Here is a 17,168-nt window from a genome sequence, read left to right on the forward strand (position 1 = left end):
AAAAAAAAAAAAAGTCCCTCCTATGAAATGTCATCTTTCCAGATCATGTTAGCAGGAAAGAGTGACCCTAGAACAATAAACACTGTACTGTTGCTTGGGGTATGTATTTCTCTGGAGCTATGTGCAAACCTATGCCTATGCCTCTATTTGTAACAGCAAGAAGCAAAACAATGGATATCCCAATATGATCTAATCTTCCTTCCCCTTTCTAGAAGCCCCATTTCAGAGACATTTCTCTATGGGTAACTTCAGTTCAATAGTTTCTATAGTTCACTTTTTGTGAAAGAACAAAGTAGAGGGAAGTCACTCTCAGCTGGGGAAAACATGAACCTGTTTGCATGATCCCTTCTCTGCAACTTTCCTGCCTTTCCCATACCGAACCCAACCTCTGGCTCATTTTCACCCAGGCCCCAAAGCCATGGAGTCCTCACTCCTGACCATTTCACCTTTCATCCTTGCAGTGCAGTGGCCCATTTATCATAAGTGACTATTCTCTCTCAGAGCCAAGAAATGGATCTTAGAAAGCTTCCAGACAAGACATTTGAACTGGGTCTTGAAGGTGAATAGGAGTTTGCTGGGGATGGGTGGGTATGAGTAGGGAAGCCTTAACCTGGCAGAGGTGCTAAAGTCATACACATCCAGGCCACGCCGGTGGCACAAGGGATTGAATCACAGCACTACGAAACTATCTGTAGCCACTGCAGCAGGAGTTCTATCCCAGGATAGGAGGGTGACCCACATGGCGCAGCACACCTCTCCTGACCCGCCCGCTGCTCCCTTCAGCCATGTGTGAAGCACATCTGCCTGTTCTGCTTTCTACTCTGTCTCTGGTGAATCCCCTCACCCCCCCCACCTCTGGCCTGTACCACAGTTCTGTATGCATAATAAATAAATCTTAAAAAAAAAATAGGGGACATGGGAAATCAGGCTTGAGGGGAAAGTCATGAGACACACTTTGGATATGTTTGGTGCAAAAGGACTTCTTCCAAGTGCTACTAGATAAACATTACATGAAAGAAAGGCAAACACCTTCTGAGCAGCTTAATGAGAAGTCACATGATTTGGTGTCGCTCATAAAACTCAAGATTAAGTTAATATCAATTTCTTGATTTCTTAGTGAGAAGCCTATTGCAATTAGAAATCTACATTAATTTAGAAAACAATTTTAGAAACCAAAGATTTTATAAAACTGGAATGCTGGAATGCACACAAGAGGGAAAAATACATTTATCTTGACCTTATTAAGTTTCTCCTGTAGAGCTTTTTAGCTGAGTTGCATGAAATAAGTTGGACAACCCTTCACTCTTTATTATAAAGTCTCTTTTTCCAGAGACTTAGAGCCAACTCAATTAGCTATGCTGATGGAAAGCACAAGTAATTGAAAACCACAAATCATTCAAAGCTTCATGGGTGACTGCTTGGAAATATGTGGCCTCCTGTAGTTCTTTGGACCTCTTAGTTGACCTCACTGGAAGGACAAGTGGAGGTCTTCACAGAAAGTTTATGTTCTGGAAAGCCTGAGTTTATAAGCAGGAGGGAAGATAAAACAGTTGAGGAAGTAATCACATAAGAACAACGAAACATCAAATTCAGATGAAAGAGACTCTTCGTGGTTATCATTACAGAGCTATTGGTGAGAGTTGGATTATATGACTGCATGAAGGGTGAAAACATGGAAGAGTGAGTGAGTGGCCAAGGCCGCAAGGACAGAGCCACACACAGCTTTTTTGGAGCTACAGGTAGATGCAGTCACATGTTTTCACATATCTGGAAAGATCTCTAGAGTGATCTGAAATGAGGACATCTATTCATTGTCATTCAAACCAAAACTCTAGAAGTTCTATCTGTTTGCTCTTTTTCTCTCAGACAATAACTGGTACATCCGGATGTCCTGATAGTCCTACCTGCAACTTACGTCCTGAATTCACCTACTTCTCTGTCTGCTCTGTCACCACCTAAGTCCAGGCCACCATCAGTCTCTCATTTGGGTCTGTGCAGTTGTTTCCAAGGGACTCTACTCTTACGCCAGCCCACAGACTACTGTCCACCTGCAGTCAGGGGATTCTGCAAAATTCCAGCCAGATCATATTTTTCCCTTGTTTAAAATCCACCAGTGCTTTCTAGCTGTTAAGAAAAGGAAAAATCCAAATTCACTAAATTTGCCTAAAAAACCCCTTCTGTATTATTTTCTGTCTACTCCATCTTATCTCTAACCATGCTTTCCTCATTTGTTAACCAGCAGCTGCACTGGTCTTACATCTGTTCCTCAAATAAACCAAGGTGTCCCCACCTTCAGGGACTCTGCACTTGCCATTCTCTGAGCCACACCTCACCTACTCTGTGATTCACCCAATCGTACATTATTTTGCTTCTTTTTAACAGTTTTACTGTCACCTTCAAATCAGTTGCAAAGATTTTTTTCTCAGGCAATCATGATAGGCCTCTTCGTGCTTTATTTTTTTAGTATTTAATTTATTTTTTAAATTAAATGTATTTATAGATACATCTTACATCTTTGTTCATTTTTAAACAATGCTTGCTTTTTTTCCTCAGGCGCAGTCCCCATAGAATTTCCTCCCCCAGTCACCCGTGCTCCATCACCACAGTCCCCTGTGGGTCTCCTTTTCTCCTTCCCATCCCCCCCTTCCCCAACCCCAAGATGTTTCTGCTTTATAATTGTTTAGTTTTTGTTTTGTTTTGTTATTATTTCCCCCCCCCCCGGTTTCATATTTGGTTCCCTTATATTACTCCTATAAGTGAAACCATCTGATACTTTTCTTTTTTTAATGACTTATTTCCATTCTCTTGGCACTTCTTAAAAATTGAGTTAGGGCCTCCCTGGTGACGCAAGGGGTTAAGTCTCAGCACTATGAAGCAATGGCAGTCACTGTAGCACAAGTTCCATCTCTGGCCAGGGACCACTCATAGTGTGGCAGACCTCTCCTATCTCCTCCGCTGCTCCCCTCAGCAATGTTTTTCAGTCCATCTGCCTGTTCTGCTCCCCACTCTGTCTCTGGTGAATCCTCTCAACCCCATACCTCTGGCCTACACCCCAGTTCTTGTATGCATAAATATGTAAATCTTTTAAAAATAGGGTTATAATTCATAAATAACAAAATGCACCCATTTTAAAGTGCTTCCAGCACCCCAAAGAAGCAACTCATACTCTCTGACTATGATTGCCCACCATTTCCTCCCCATTCCTAAGCAGCCATGACTGTCTTGTGTGTGTGTCACTTGGCATATTCTGGATAGTTCGTATACACAGAGTCTTATAATATATAAACTTTTGTGACCAGCTTCTTGGGATGAACAGAAATTCCTCTGTCATAGGAGAACTTTAATACTTTCCATGGTAAACTACTATCTCCTTGTAAAGGTCTATGCTTTTTTGTTTGTCCAGTCATTGGTTGACGCATATTAGAAAGTTTCCACTTTCTAGCTATGATGAATAATGTTGCTATAAATGTCCACATAAAATTTTTGTGTGGACACGGGAGGGTATGGAGGCGTTATATTGCTTAGTCATAAGCAGCTCCTGTATAACTCTTTGCTGTCGGGCTTCTATTCAACAGTCTGCTCAGATATGACGTCCTTTCAAAGCTTTTCCTTTCCACTACATCAAATATCATCACCCCACCAATACCACCAAGCTCCATTGCCTTGCCCCATTCGGCTTTTCATAGCGTTTATCACTCTCTAAAATAATGTCGCCTATTTTGTTTGTTTACTTATTTGTTATCTGTCTCTTCCTACTAGAACATGAACACTGCATGTATTCATAATTCATGAATTCAATAACTGATGGGCCTACTTGGTCTTGTTCACAGCTGTTCCCTCAGCTCATGGACACTAATCAGCACACAGTCAGCACAGTGTGATCACAGTATGCATTTATTGACTGTGAATGAATCTATGGCAGTAGCTATTTTAGTGCTTTTCTTGTCCTTTAATAGTTCTTTGGGGAAAGTAAAAACTCATCCATTTCAATGGTAAGAAAGATGTAGCTGTAGCAAATAGAGGTTAGTGTGGCTTAGATTTTTATCCTGCTCCTCACCCCTCACTGCCCCATGTGATTCAGAAGCAAGACCATATTCCTTTTGTGCAATAGATAAGGATGTTAAGGGAACACAAACTCTAGAAATAGGAACTAGGATGCCCAAAACTGCAGGGCTGTAAAATGAAGCTGTGTCCTTTGAACAATAAGTATTCTGCAAAATGCCTGGCCTTCCTATCTTTAGATAAAAATGAAAACACATCTTGCAGTTTTCATATGTTTTTAAACTAGACATCTTTCTAAGAACAACAATACTAGTCCATTATATTTGTATCTGGAGATTGACTGGGAAGTTGTATGATAATCTGGTTTGACCCTGACAATCATCCATTTGCATAAAATAAATGGTACCAGTGCTGGGAAAGGAGAGAGCAGATTACATGTGGGTCCCCCCCTCTTTGGGTCTTAATAGAGAAATGAGATGCAAAGGTCTTCCTCATTTGCTTCAATTTGCCTTCATCTGCCCCTGTTTGAGAATATAGACTAAAAAAAAAAATACAGGATGCAGAACTGAATAGGTGTGAATTTTAAGAGTACATCTCATTAACAATTTCATAAAAATCGATCTGCCTGCATAACATCTGCATGCTAATACTTTCCGGGGCACGACTGACTTTGCATTTCAAAGATGTTAAGAATCCCTTTTAGGAAATGTTCCTTGTTTGAAAGTGATGGTTGGGTTTTTTTAAACTCACAAACTAGAGAGTTTGCAGTGTAAGAGATTTGGCAGAGGAAGCAGGGGCTGTGTTCTAGAGATTCTTCAAGATGAGTGATTCCCCAAAATCTAATCACCTCTTCAAAAGTTTCAAGTACATAGACCCAAAGAATAGAAGAAAGTAACCACAGGTATAAATGTAGACAAATATGCCACCATAATTTTCTTCGGCAAGCATTTTTAGTGATTATAATAATTCAGTAAGCTCTGTTGAGCAAAACATATTGAATAAGGTTATATTCAAATCATCATTTTTATGAAGTTTAAAGCAACCCATAGCAACATTGCACATTATTTATGGATGCTTGTATATGTAGTAAAAATGCAATAGTGTGCTAGGGAATGACAATCGCAGCATTCAGGACTTCTGGAGATAGTAGGAGAATGAGATTGGGAGAATATACTGAAGCAATGCTTGTATCTATCGGTTTATTTATGCATACAAGAACTGGGGTACAGGCCAAAAGTGTGTGGGGGGGGAATGCAGGTGAAGGGATTCACCAGAGTCAGTGGAGAGCAGAAAAGACAGATTGACTGAAATACACTGCTGAGGGGAGCAGCAGACGAGATTGAGAGGTCTGCTGTGCCACCTCCCTGGCCGGGGATCAAACTTGTGCTTCAGTGGCTACGGATAGCTTCACAGAGCTGCACTTTAACATGCTGCACCACCAGGGAGGGCCGTATTGGGATCTTAAATTCCCTTTCCGTTGTTCAATCCTATGAAAATGCAGTGAAATCAGGCAAAATGAGTTTTCTTTAAAGATTTATATATTTATGCATACAAGAGCTGGGACATAAGCCAGAAATGCAGAGGGTGTGAGGAATCACCAGAGAGAGTGGGGATCAAAACAGGCAGATCTGCAATGCATTGCTGAGGGAGAGGTCTGCTGGGCCATGTGGGTCTATTCCCTGAGCAGCAGGGGATGCGGATAGCTTGATAGTGCTGCTGTGTTTAAACCCTGCGCCAACAGGGGAAGCCCCAAAATGAGCTTGAAGCCATAATTTCTACAAGTTGTAACATCATTTGTCATCTTATGTCATTTTAATCTAAAGTATAAGACTAAACAGTAAACAACCATATTGACTTGGACCTAATGCCAGGGCATTTAATGTCTATGGGAGCAACCCTGTCCCCTTCCTTTTTTGACCACCTTTCAGATCAACCCTGAATTTCCACAGAGCTGATGACGGTCTCTTGCCTGCTGTCAGAGAAGCCCTGTCTCCACCAAGAGGAAGAACTGTTAATTTAGGAAAAAGGCAGCAGCATGGGAAGTGCTGATGCTGCCCTCCACTGGCCAAAGTCGCAAAGTGCAGCTGGCCTGTTGCATTCTTTTCCACTATCATCTAGACCATTACCCATTTATAAAATAAGGTGTGAATGTTAATTCTTGCCTTCATTTTCCCCAAAAACAGAGCCACTGTTTGACATAGTGATTGAGCCTTCAGATTCATTCTCTGAAATATCCCAAATATTCAAAACCTAGCCATGTTGCTAGGTTTGAAAACTCATTCAATTGGGATTCACCAAGTGTCTCCACTTTGAGGCACTAAAGATAGGGCTAAAAAAAAACCCTATACGATTCAGACACCCCCACCTCCAAGAGAGGTATTTATTTTGATGACACGAGCATGAATGACTATGGGAGACAGACTTTTTGCAGTGTCAGTGGGAGGGATATACACAGAAAATAATGAAGCTGGAAAAGAGGAAAACTCCGCATCTGCAAGAAGAGACCAAGGAAAACTATAAGCTAGCAGTGGAATTTGAGATAAATGATGGAGGTAAATGTTGGGAACCAAAGATTTACTGACAAGGGAAGAATTGAGCCTTGCATCTAAGCTTGATATGGGACTAGCTGAAGGGGAGAACAAACTGATAGTCAGCTGGGCCTAGCATCTGGGAGATACAGGTGGGAGGAACCGGGCCTAGCACCAGGGGCACAGCGATGAGTCACCTTTGGAATGTGAACCTAGATCTGTATAAAAGACCCTTTCCCCCTTATTGGGCTGGCAGTAGCTGCGGACCCCACTCTAGGGGCTCCGTCTCAGCTGCTGTCCGGGAGCAATAAACTCTACTTGCTCAGCCTTTCTGCCTCCCACCTTCCTTTCTTGCCGCCTGTCACACAAGTTGGGGCAAAACAGTAAAGGGGTAGGATGTTTCAAAGAGTGGAGCAACTGCAGCAAAGGCATGGAAGTAAACACAGGCAAAGAACTCTCCAGTTGTCCCAGAATATTTTACATGCTGCGAACAATCCAGACTGATTTTGACAGCTGGAAGAGAAAACCTCCACTTGCGGGCCCTGTTTGAATCTGGGTAGTGACTGCTCTGACTAAGTGGGGCTGGGTGAACCTGGGCACTGCAGTGGATTGAAGGGCATGCGTTGGTGGGGACATAATCTGGGGTATGGAACGTTTGCAGATTTGGAGGAGAAGCGCTGGGTACAGGACACATTCTGCCTCCTTCCCTTTTCTCCTCTCCCCTACCTCTGGCCAGACCAAGAAACTGTCACTGAAACAGCAAGAGGGCGAGGGGGGAGACCTCAATGGCCGCAGGATAAACAGGGTAGGTTAGAGTTCTCTTTCCTCTCTTTCTACCTTTTGATCCTGCCATCAGCTGCTGGGATGGTACTCGGTGGTGCTGGGAGCAGTCATAGGAGATGAGAATAGCCATGGACAGCAGCAGTTGAAGGAGATCTCCCCCTGCATTCTTCCTTATTTGGGGGAAGTTGGGCTTTGTCACTATTGTCCTGCCAGACTGCATGCAGTGGGCCCTCTTGTGGGGGTGGGGAGTGGCCATGGAAGTGGGTCGCCCCCAGCCTTGCAGTTAGAGTGGCAGTTTCTAGGCGAGAGGCACAGGGAGTTGTTTACTCACACTTACATCAAAGAGACAACCTGCTTCCTTCTTCCACTTGAATGTAGAGGAGACATCATGGCTACATTTGGAACATCCCTTGGGTAGGAGGAGAGAACAATCTACTGGAGAGAATAAGGAGGCATGCATTTCAAGCTCACAACAGCCGCGGAGAAATAGCTACCATTTGCTGAGGGATTGACTTGTGGCAGGCACAGAATATTCTTTGTCTCTTTCACTCCTCATAGAACAAGCAATACAGATGCAAGCCCTGTGGTCGAGTCAGCCTGACTCAGTCTTGGCTTCCCACTAAGTGGCTCAAACACAGCAATTGACATAGAGTCAGAACTCAAGAAACTCAAGATACACAATAATCAATTAAGTAAACAATTGGTTTTAGTAATCACCTCATATCACAATGTGTTGAGTAGAGACACATGTCCACTAGCTATTATTATACCCCGGTCATACATGAGGAAATTGAGGTCCTCTAAGGAGTTTGTACAAGGTAAAACAGCTTCTAAGTGGCAGAAACTGAATTCAAAACCAGTTGCCAATACAGAGTTTCTGCTGGGTTGATGACAAGGGTCTGGAAGCAGGTTAGTACTACTGTGTGAATATGCTTAACACCCTGGATGGGACACGCACGAGAGGCGAATGTGGTAAATGTTGTGTTATTCCTAGGTGACCGCACATATCAAAAGGAAAACCCCATTTGTCAGAGGCTGGGATCTTAATCATCATGCTATATACCTAGCTGCCTAGTGAACATTTTCTATTGTTCATGAAGTTCCCTCAGTGGCATAGACCAAGGATTAGATTTGCATGCAAGAAGGTTCAAATACCACATCTGCTTCTTACTGCTCTCAAGGAGTGACTAAGACTTGCCTTGGGTTTTCTTGGGTGGGAACCAAGGTCCACACAGCGCCTGCACACAGGCCCTGGTTATGCTGCTAATTGGCCCTGGGGAGATGGTGCCCAGGGAGCCTTGAGCCCCGGATGAGGAGGGCAACTAAGATTTGAGCCAGTGTATCCATTCTTGGTTACTCCTTTCACCAAAGTAAAATGTGGCAGCAACTGGGTGGGAGGTTCTGAAAGGAAATGAACTACTGATAGGGGCTCATGAGGAGGCCGCTTTGGAAAGGGGAAGGAAGAGGTGCTCATAATGAGATAAGCCCTTCTCAGGGCTAGGGGAGTAGGCACACCAGATAAAAACTGTTTTCACATGTCACAGAAGAGAAACTCATGCCACAAGTAATCCTGGTAGCTACTTTTGTTGCAGAAATGATCGCTTTTATACAAGGATTTTTTGGAAATAAATTAGAAAAATCCACATAAGCCTCTGCAGTCCTCACGGGCTTTATCTCCATACTCAATGGAGAGAAATAACCAAAATGGTCGAGATCCCAGATACACCATGTCAGGGTGGGATAGACGATGACACACGAGGAAATCCACCCTCCTTCTGGTTGTCTAGATCACAACACCCAACCCTCCAATTCCTCTCACGCGGTCTTTGGATTTGCAGGCTGCAGGAGCTGCCCTCTGCTGGATCGCTGGGCTTCATCGCAGGCTGGGCTTCATCCCTGGCTAGCCTGGGTCCCTAAAAGCCCTTTTGTGCCTTAATGCTTTAAAGTTAATAATATATGCTCCTATGAAAAGTCAATCCAGGGTGCCCCCTGTGCATTTATCCAAAGGAGAATATGCCGGACACTTCGCCAAGGCACGAGGAAGGCAAGTCCATTACCCACGTGACACAGGACGGAGAATTCCCATTGTAGCCCAGAGGAGGAAAGGCACAGAACGCCTCACCGGCACTTTCCTCATGCTGGAGTATGTTCAGTGCATTCACAGAAGGAGAGGCTTTGTGTTCCACTTTCACCTCCCTCAGCTCTGCAGTCTTATTTTCATGCATCTCTGTCCCCTGAACCCCAGTGGACTCAGCACACACAGTGTGCCCCAGTCTCCTGCTTCCAGGTGGCATGTGTGCTGGCTACTCCACCTCGGCAAGCTCTCTCAGATGGATCTTGTTAGTTTCCCCACAGCTTCACATAGTCCCCTTCCACTAAGCTGAGCTGAGTCTGGGGACCCCAGACACCACCTATTGCTGACCCAGAAATGAGGCTTCTATTCCATGTGTGCTTCAGTGCCAGGCAGGAATCAGCTCCTCTTGACCCACTCCCTCACCACAGTAGGTGCACAGAACCCCAGGCACAGAATGTTCTGCTCCATGCAGGTCTGGGTCAAAGGGTCCTTAGGGAAACTGCCTAAGCCATATTCCTTGTCCCTCGCTGGCATACAAACAACCCGCGAGTCCACCTGCCAAATTAAAATCAAGTGGGCATGACAGGGTTAGCTTGGCCTCCTTAAGCCGTAAGTGCCACAAGTACAGCTGATCTGGCAGTCCAGTTACTCAGGCAAGGAAAGGGATCGTTGTGCAAAGTATTTCCTAGATCTGCTGAGTCTGGGAGCTTCTGGAAGCTAACGGATGTCATCTGAAGGTGAAGACTGTCTCTATTACTTGACCACCACAGCGGACCTTCGCCTAGAAGTCCGCAAAGACAAAACTTTTGTGCTTGTCTGCCCCCCTGGTGTCCGTGCAATGGTCATAGCAGCCACCGCAGCAGGCAGTTCAGCTGCTTCTCCGTGGCCCAGTGCTGCAGGGTTTTTGTGCTTGGGCTGAGCATGCTGGGCTCAGGTGGTATGGGACTGAAATTTAGCCCATCCTCTCCTCAACAAGCCTTGTGGCCCCCACAGGGCTGCATCCACCTGGAGGTTGACCGCCTTTGCTAATTTGTCTGCTCACAGGGGCTCTCTTACTAATCCTAATTGTGTTCTCATTTCCAAAGGTACCATGCAGGGTCCTGCTGACCCTATCTGAGGAGCCACACAGTGCAATTGCACCCAACCGTGGGAGCACCATCTCCTTTTTTGAAAATTGACTCATCCTAGAAGGAGTTTTTGTGCGGAAGTTGCTAGAAGGAACAAGAAATGCCTAGTGTTTTCCTACACGGGAGGTACACTCCGAAGCCTTGGAAAATTTTGTGTTTCAGGCCTTAGTTCAGCACCTCTGTTGTACATCTGACTTGACTGGATCCCACTCTTTTTTTTTTTTTTTTTAAGATTTACCTATCCATGCATACAGAACTGGGGTGCAGGCCAGAGGTACAGGGGCAGTGAGAGGATTCGCCAGAGACAGAGTGGGGAGCAGAACAGGCAAATCAAAAAAGCACACTGCTGAGGGGAGCAGCAGGCGAGACAGAACAGGTCTGCAGCGCCATGTGAGTCATCTCTTGGCTGGCCAGAGGTGAACTGTCACTGAAGCGGCTGTGGTTATGGATAGCTTAGTAGTGCCACGCCCCAGCCCATGGGGCCACCAGAGAGGGCCCCTGGAGCCCATTCTTAAATGAGTGGATGCCCCCAGTTGGTTATACTTATTAAGGGGCCAGTGCCACTGAACCTGAGAACTCACAAAGTCACAGCTGAGTAGAACCAAGTGGGATAAACTTCTTTGAGAGAGCTCACATGCTCTCTAGTTAACTCAAACTGCTTCACTGTTTTATCTGCCTGATGCCTATAGACATTTGAGTTCATGATTCCTGTGACCTATATCAGAAAGAACAAAGAATGGAAAAGTAGGCACCCAACCAGACACACACATAGCCCCATATGCCATGGAGACACCCCATCAAAACCTAGTCTCCTCTCTTGTACAACAGAATTGTAGCTGGGGCTTGGGTGTCCAGCTATGAGATTCCAGTCCTTGCAAGAAACCCCTTTGCAATCAAGGCAGTAATGTAGCTAATGTTTCACCACTGGCGCATGAATAGTATGTGTGCTGCTTCTACTCCTGGCCTATAAAATCTTGTCAAGAGTGCACTGTGATCATTCCCTTCCCACGAGCTGATGCACAGAGGTGCACTTGGCCTGCCTGGTCAAAATATACCACCAGGGTCAAAGTTCAAGGGGCAATGGAGAAATGAAATAAAATGAATTGGGAGCTCGGAATGACCACAGGGATCAGAGTGGTCTTGCAAATTTGAACTACTCATTATTTGAAAGAAATAAATTTCTTTAAGCCACTGAAGCAGTGTTGTATCCTTTTGTTACAGCAGCTAAAATTTATCAAGATTAACATAATAATACATGAAAGGATCTTATTTCTCTTAATCTTTATTGATTAGTCACTCACTCATCTATATAGTTTCACCTCTCCATATGTCCTCAACCAAAACTTGAGTGACAGTGCTCATTCACTTTCCCTCCCACCCCCTGGCCTAGCAAAAAGATCTCATTGGTCTCCCTGCTCCAACTCTGTTTCTAAGTAAATGTTTTATAGAATAATACATACAAAAAATTGCCCAGATATTAAGTGTTTACTTAGTGGTGAATTTTCTCTCTCTAAAAAAAAAAAGCCTGTGTAACACCTGTTGGATGAATACTCTTGCCCTCAAGCAACTACCAGATTGGGTTTGGTTACATCATTTCAATCAGTTCATGCAAGTCCCCTCCATGGTCTCCACTAAGTGCTTGTCCACTAAGTTTCAGCAATACTGACCTTTTCCAAAGTAGAAAATTTTATTCAGATAATTAGATAATTGTAGAATCACATGAGACTATAAAAAATAAGAGAGAGATTCCTGTAGACTTTGCCCAGTCTCTGCCAATGGTAATATTTCATAAGACAGTGATAGCACAACCAAGATATTGATATTGATATCAATATTGATATTAATTAATCCACTCTACTATTGCTCTTGGTCCACTCTACTATTAATATTCAGGATTCTCCACCTTTACTTGATATGTGCACACGTGTGTGTTAAGTTAGTTGTGTCGGTTCATCCCACCGCCATAGGTATTTTTCCTGTTGCCCCATTATAACCATGTTCACCACCACCACTACCATCACCACAACCACCTTCTTAATTCTGGGCAACCACTAATCTATTCTCTATTTCCCTAATTTTGTCATTTCAAAAACATTATATAGATGGAATCAAATAGTACATTTCTTTGGGGATTGGCCTTTTTCATTCAGCACAATTCTCTGGAGATACACCCATATTTGTTACATGTATCTATAGTTTGTATATAAAAGTATCTATACTTTTTAATCCTAAATTGTATTCCATGTGCTTAACTTTAATTATCACCCACTACAGGGAATTTGTGTTACTTCCAAACATTAATATGCAAATCTTGTGGAAATATATGTAAATGCTTAAGAGTATAATTGCTGAGTCATGTTGTAAGAATAGACAGATTTTTAAAGATTTATTTATTTACTATGCATTCAGAACTGGGGTACAGGCCAGAGATGTGGGGGGTGAGAAGATTCACCAGAGACAGAGTAGGGAGCAGACCAGGTAGATATACTGAAATACACTGCTGAGGGGAGCAGTGGACAAGTCAGGAGAGATCTGCTGGGCCATGTGGGTCACCTCCCTGGCTGGGGATTGAACTGGTGCTTCAGTGGCTGGAGAGCTTCATAGTGCTGTGCTTTAACCTGTTGTGCCATCAGGGAAGGGCCAGACTTCATTTTTAAATAAATTTCCAAGTTGTTTAAGAGCACAACTGTGCCATTTTTTAATTCCCACCGGCGGTATATGAGTGACCAGTTTCTCCACATATTCACCAACATTTGGTGTTGTTGCTATTTTTTATTTTAGCCATTCTAATAAGAATGAGGTGATCTCTCATTGTGGTTGCAATTTGCATTTCTCTGATGATTAATGATACTGAATACATTTTTATCTGCTTATTTTCCATGTGTACATTCTTTTCATTTTCTAACTGGGTTTATTTAATGTGCAGTTTATGTCTTCTAGATTTGAGTTTATTGTTGAATATGTGGTTTGCAAATGTTTTCTCCTAATCTGTAGCTTGTCTTTTCATTGTCTTCCCATAGGCTTCCACAGAACAAAAACATTTTTAAAATTTGATGAGATCCAGATTACCTGCTCGTCTTTTTACAGATGGGAATGGGAAAGACAGGCTTCTAGCCTTGGGAGTTTTGGCACAGGCGATGTACTAAGACAGGGACCCAGTCTCAGATCTGGACATCAAAGTGGACTTGTCTTAGAAACAAAGTGAGTATACTTGAGGTAAGATGAAAACATGCTGCCAGTTGCTAACCAGGTCTTCTTCCCTAATGCCCCTCACCTGACAACACTACAGATCTGAAGCGGAAGCTTCCCAACAGCGGGAACTATGGGAAGAGAAAGAGTGTGCACAAGTAAGGCCATGGTGCCATGGTTCGGAGGACGGGCTCTAGCACTGTCAGGTACTCTGTCTCCCATGCTACGTGGTCTTCCACAAATTGTTGAGGCTCTCCAAGTCTCCATTTCTGCAAAGAAGATAATGACAGCACCTCTCTACCCGCCTGGGATAAGAACTGAATGAGATCTTCCATGGGGAGAATTCTGTCCAGAGTGCAGTCTGTGGTAAGTGTTCAGTAAATGTGAGCTGAATTCCTTATCCCTTGTCTGAAACTGACCTTGAATAATATAAGCCCCGTCTCAGCAGTTCCTTAATTAGCGACAATGAAAGCAGGAGCCTTCACGCTTGCTTAGAAGTTACAAAATCGCATTCTAAGAAGGTCTCATTAATATTCTTGCCACCATTTCTTACACACAGCACCAGAGGCTGTAAGACTGTCAGAGATTTATCTAATGTGAACAACTTAAAATCATAATTTCTGTAAGCATACACATAGCCAGCTTTCAATTACTCACTCTAATGGAGAAAATCAGCGCCAGGGGTAATCCAACACTGTGCTGGATCCAAAGTCATCTTTGTTTGACTTGAAAATGAACTGGATGACCTTCTTTTGCAGCACATTTGTCTTTTGGATTCTTTTCTGTTTGGGCTAATAATAAAATGAATTTACATTCTTTATGCACGCTAGCTGGCAGCTAGTGAAAGTGTACATAAATATTCTTGGGGAGGAGGGGAAGCTAAGATCATGATACCAAATTTACTGCAGCAAGGAGTGAGTTTATTATACATTTTGGTCAGTGGTTCTCAAAGTTTAGGAGATAAAAATCCCATGAAAAACTTGTTAAAATCGCATATTTGCAGGCCCAATCCTTGATGTTTTGATCCGGTATTCAGTATTCAGCCTTGAACTATTTTTTTTTTATTCCTTGTGGTACAAAATATATTGTATTAAGTTTACCGTCTTCAATTTTTTATGTATGTAGTTCAATAGTGTTAAATCTATTCACACTGCTGTGCAACAGATCTCCAGCAATTTTTCATCTTGCAATACTGAAGCTAGTATGCCTTAGACATTAATTTCCCCTCCTCTCTTTTGTCCTTGACAACCTCCTTTCTATTTTCTCTTTCTATGATTTTCACTATTTAAATATTTCACATGAGTGAAATGATATAGGATTTGTTTTTGCGTGACTGGTTTATTTCAGTTACCATAATATCCTTGGGTTTCATCTATGTTGTACACGTGGCATGATTTACTTCCTTTTTAGGGCTAAATACTATTCCACTGTATCTACCACCTATTCTTTATTAAGTCATCTATTGCTGGATGAGTTTTGCAATAAATACCCTGGGTAATTAGTACACTGGCCCTCATAAACACTGACAACTCAGTGACTTGAGCTGGAGCTGGCAAATATTTGAGTTGCTGTAAGCGAATGCTCTTTCTGATCAGGGAGACTGTAAGACTTAACATTACAGTGGTCTGGCCTCAAATTCTCCCTCTACCACTTGCTAAGTTATCTCAGGCAAGTTTTAAGTTCTTTGCTTCTCTGTGCCTCAAACTCCTCATCTGTAAATTGGGGGTAATAAGACTGTTTTTGGGGTGGTATATAAATAAATTGTAGCAAACTCTAACTGCACTTTGTGGTATTGCTCAGTTTCAGGGTTTCTTAGGTGGTGGATCCTTCCCTCTGAAAATTTGAATGGAGTTAGATTGTCAAATTCTCTTTGCCCATAACTCAGCGATTTCCTCAGACATGTAACTTTCAGTGCTAAAACCAACAAAGCAAATTGTAATGGCAGACCTCTTTTGAGCTCTCGAAGTACTATTTTTTAATGATTTATTTATGAATATAAGAATTGGGGTGTAGTCCAGAGGTACAGGGAGGGGGAAGTAAGAGGATTCCCTGTAGAAAGAGTGGGGAGCAGAACAGGCAAATCTACTGAAATCCACTGCTAAGGGGAGCAGTGGGAGAGAAAGGAGACGTCTGCTGCGCCATAAGGGTCAGCTCCCTGGCCAGAGATGGCACTCATGCTACAGTGGCTGCCAATAGATTGATAGTGCTGAAACTTAACCCTTGTGCCACCAGGGAGGCCTTCTATGTACTTACTTGCATTCATTATTTTTTACTGGCAAAGAAAACTGTAAGCCTAAGGATTTGCTAATTCAATAATAACTAGTTACTGAAGGTTATCTAAGAATATATCTATGAGTTACTCTAACTAAAATGTCTAACCTGGATGACTTGTAAAGAAGCACAGTGGAGGGAATCCATTTCTAGGCTCCTTGGAACTCCCCATTTCTGGAATGTGCTCAATATACTTCATGATTTGATCATACATTTCTTTTGCAAATATGCAGGTATACCTACCAGTGCTATTTGATGACTCAATAAATGTTAGCTTCATGAATAAATGACTTCCAATCCAAACATCTTGACTGGGATGTTTTGTGGACTTGATTTATGAAATTGAGAGCTTATTTGAAAGGTATCCCGTGATCAAACAGCAATTTTCTCATTTGTACAGTATTAATTCTTCTTTCATTTTTTAAACAATTTATTTTTTATGCATACAGAACTGGGGTACAGGCCAGAGGTTCAGGGGAGGTAAGAGGATTCACCAGAGATAGTGGGGAGCAAACAGGCTGACTGATGAAGTATACTGATGAGGGGAGCAGCGGGCATGACAGAAGAGGTCTGCCGCGCCATGTGGATCACCTCTGGGGTGGGGATCAAACTCATGCTGAAGTGGCTTTAGCTTCATAGTGCTGTGCTTTAACCCGCTGCGCCACCAGGGAGGGCCCAGCACTAATTCTTTCTTCATGTGGCTTCCCTGAATAAAGATATATGCAAGGCAGTTCTTTACAATGCCCTAATGGAAAGACCCTTGGGATGCCTGTAAGGAGAACTTGTGGAGTTTTGAAGTTGGCCTTCATGTCATCTGAGAGGCAAATTTATGTGTATTGCACACATATCAAACAAATTGACCAAATTTATATATAGGTATACATATTTATGTAGCTTTCAATAATACTAACTTAAATTCATGTATCGCATCCAGCTGTGTTCCCAGTGGGACATGACCTTTGCTGTACATACTTTATTGTAGGATATTTTGGACCTGTGACCGTGTTAGAGTTGAGAATGTAGCTGGTTTTCTCTAAAGGTCCACTGTATACTTTGGGGCTGCAGGGACTGTCATTCACCACTAGATGGCTCATCATTCAAAAAAGTCTTCATTCAAAAAACGTCTATCAGACTAATTTTCTCATAATCATTTGAATAAGGTCATCATGGATTTTATCTCTATCACATCGCATA

Source organism: Condylura cristata, unplaced genomic scaffold (genome assembly GCF_000260355.1).
Source record: "Condylura cristata isolate star-nosed mole 26May11 unplaced genomic scaffold, ConCri1.0 scaffold00019, whole genome shotgun sequence".
Taxonomy (NCBI): domain Eukaryota; kingdom Metazoa; phylum Chordata; class Mammalia; order Eulipotyphla; family Talpidae; genus Condylura; species Condylura cristata.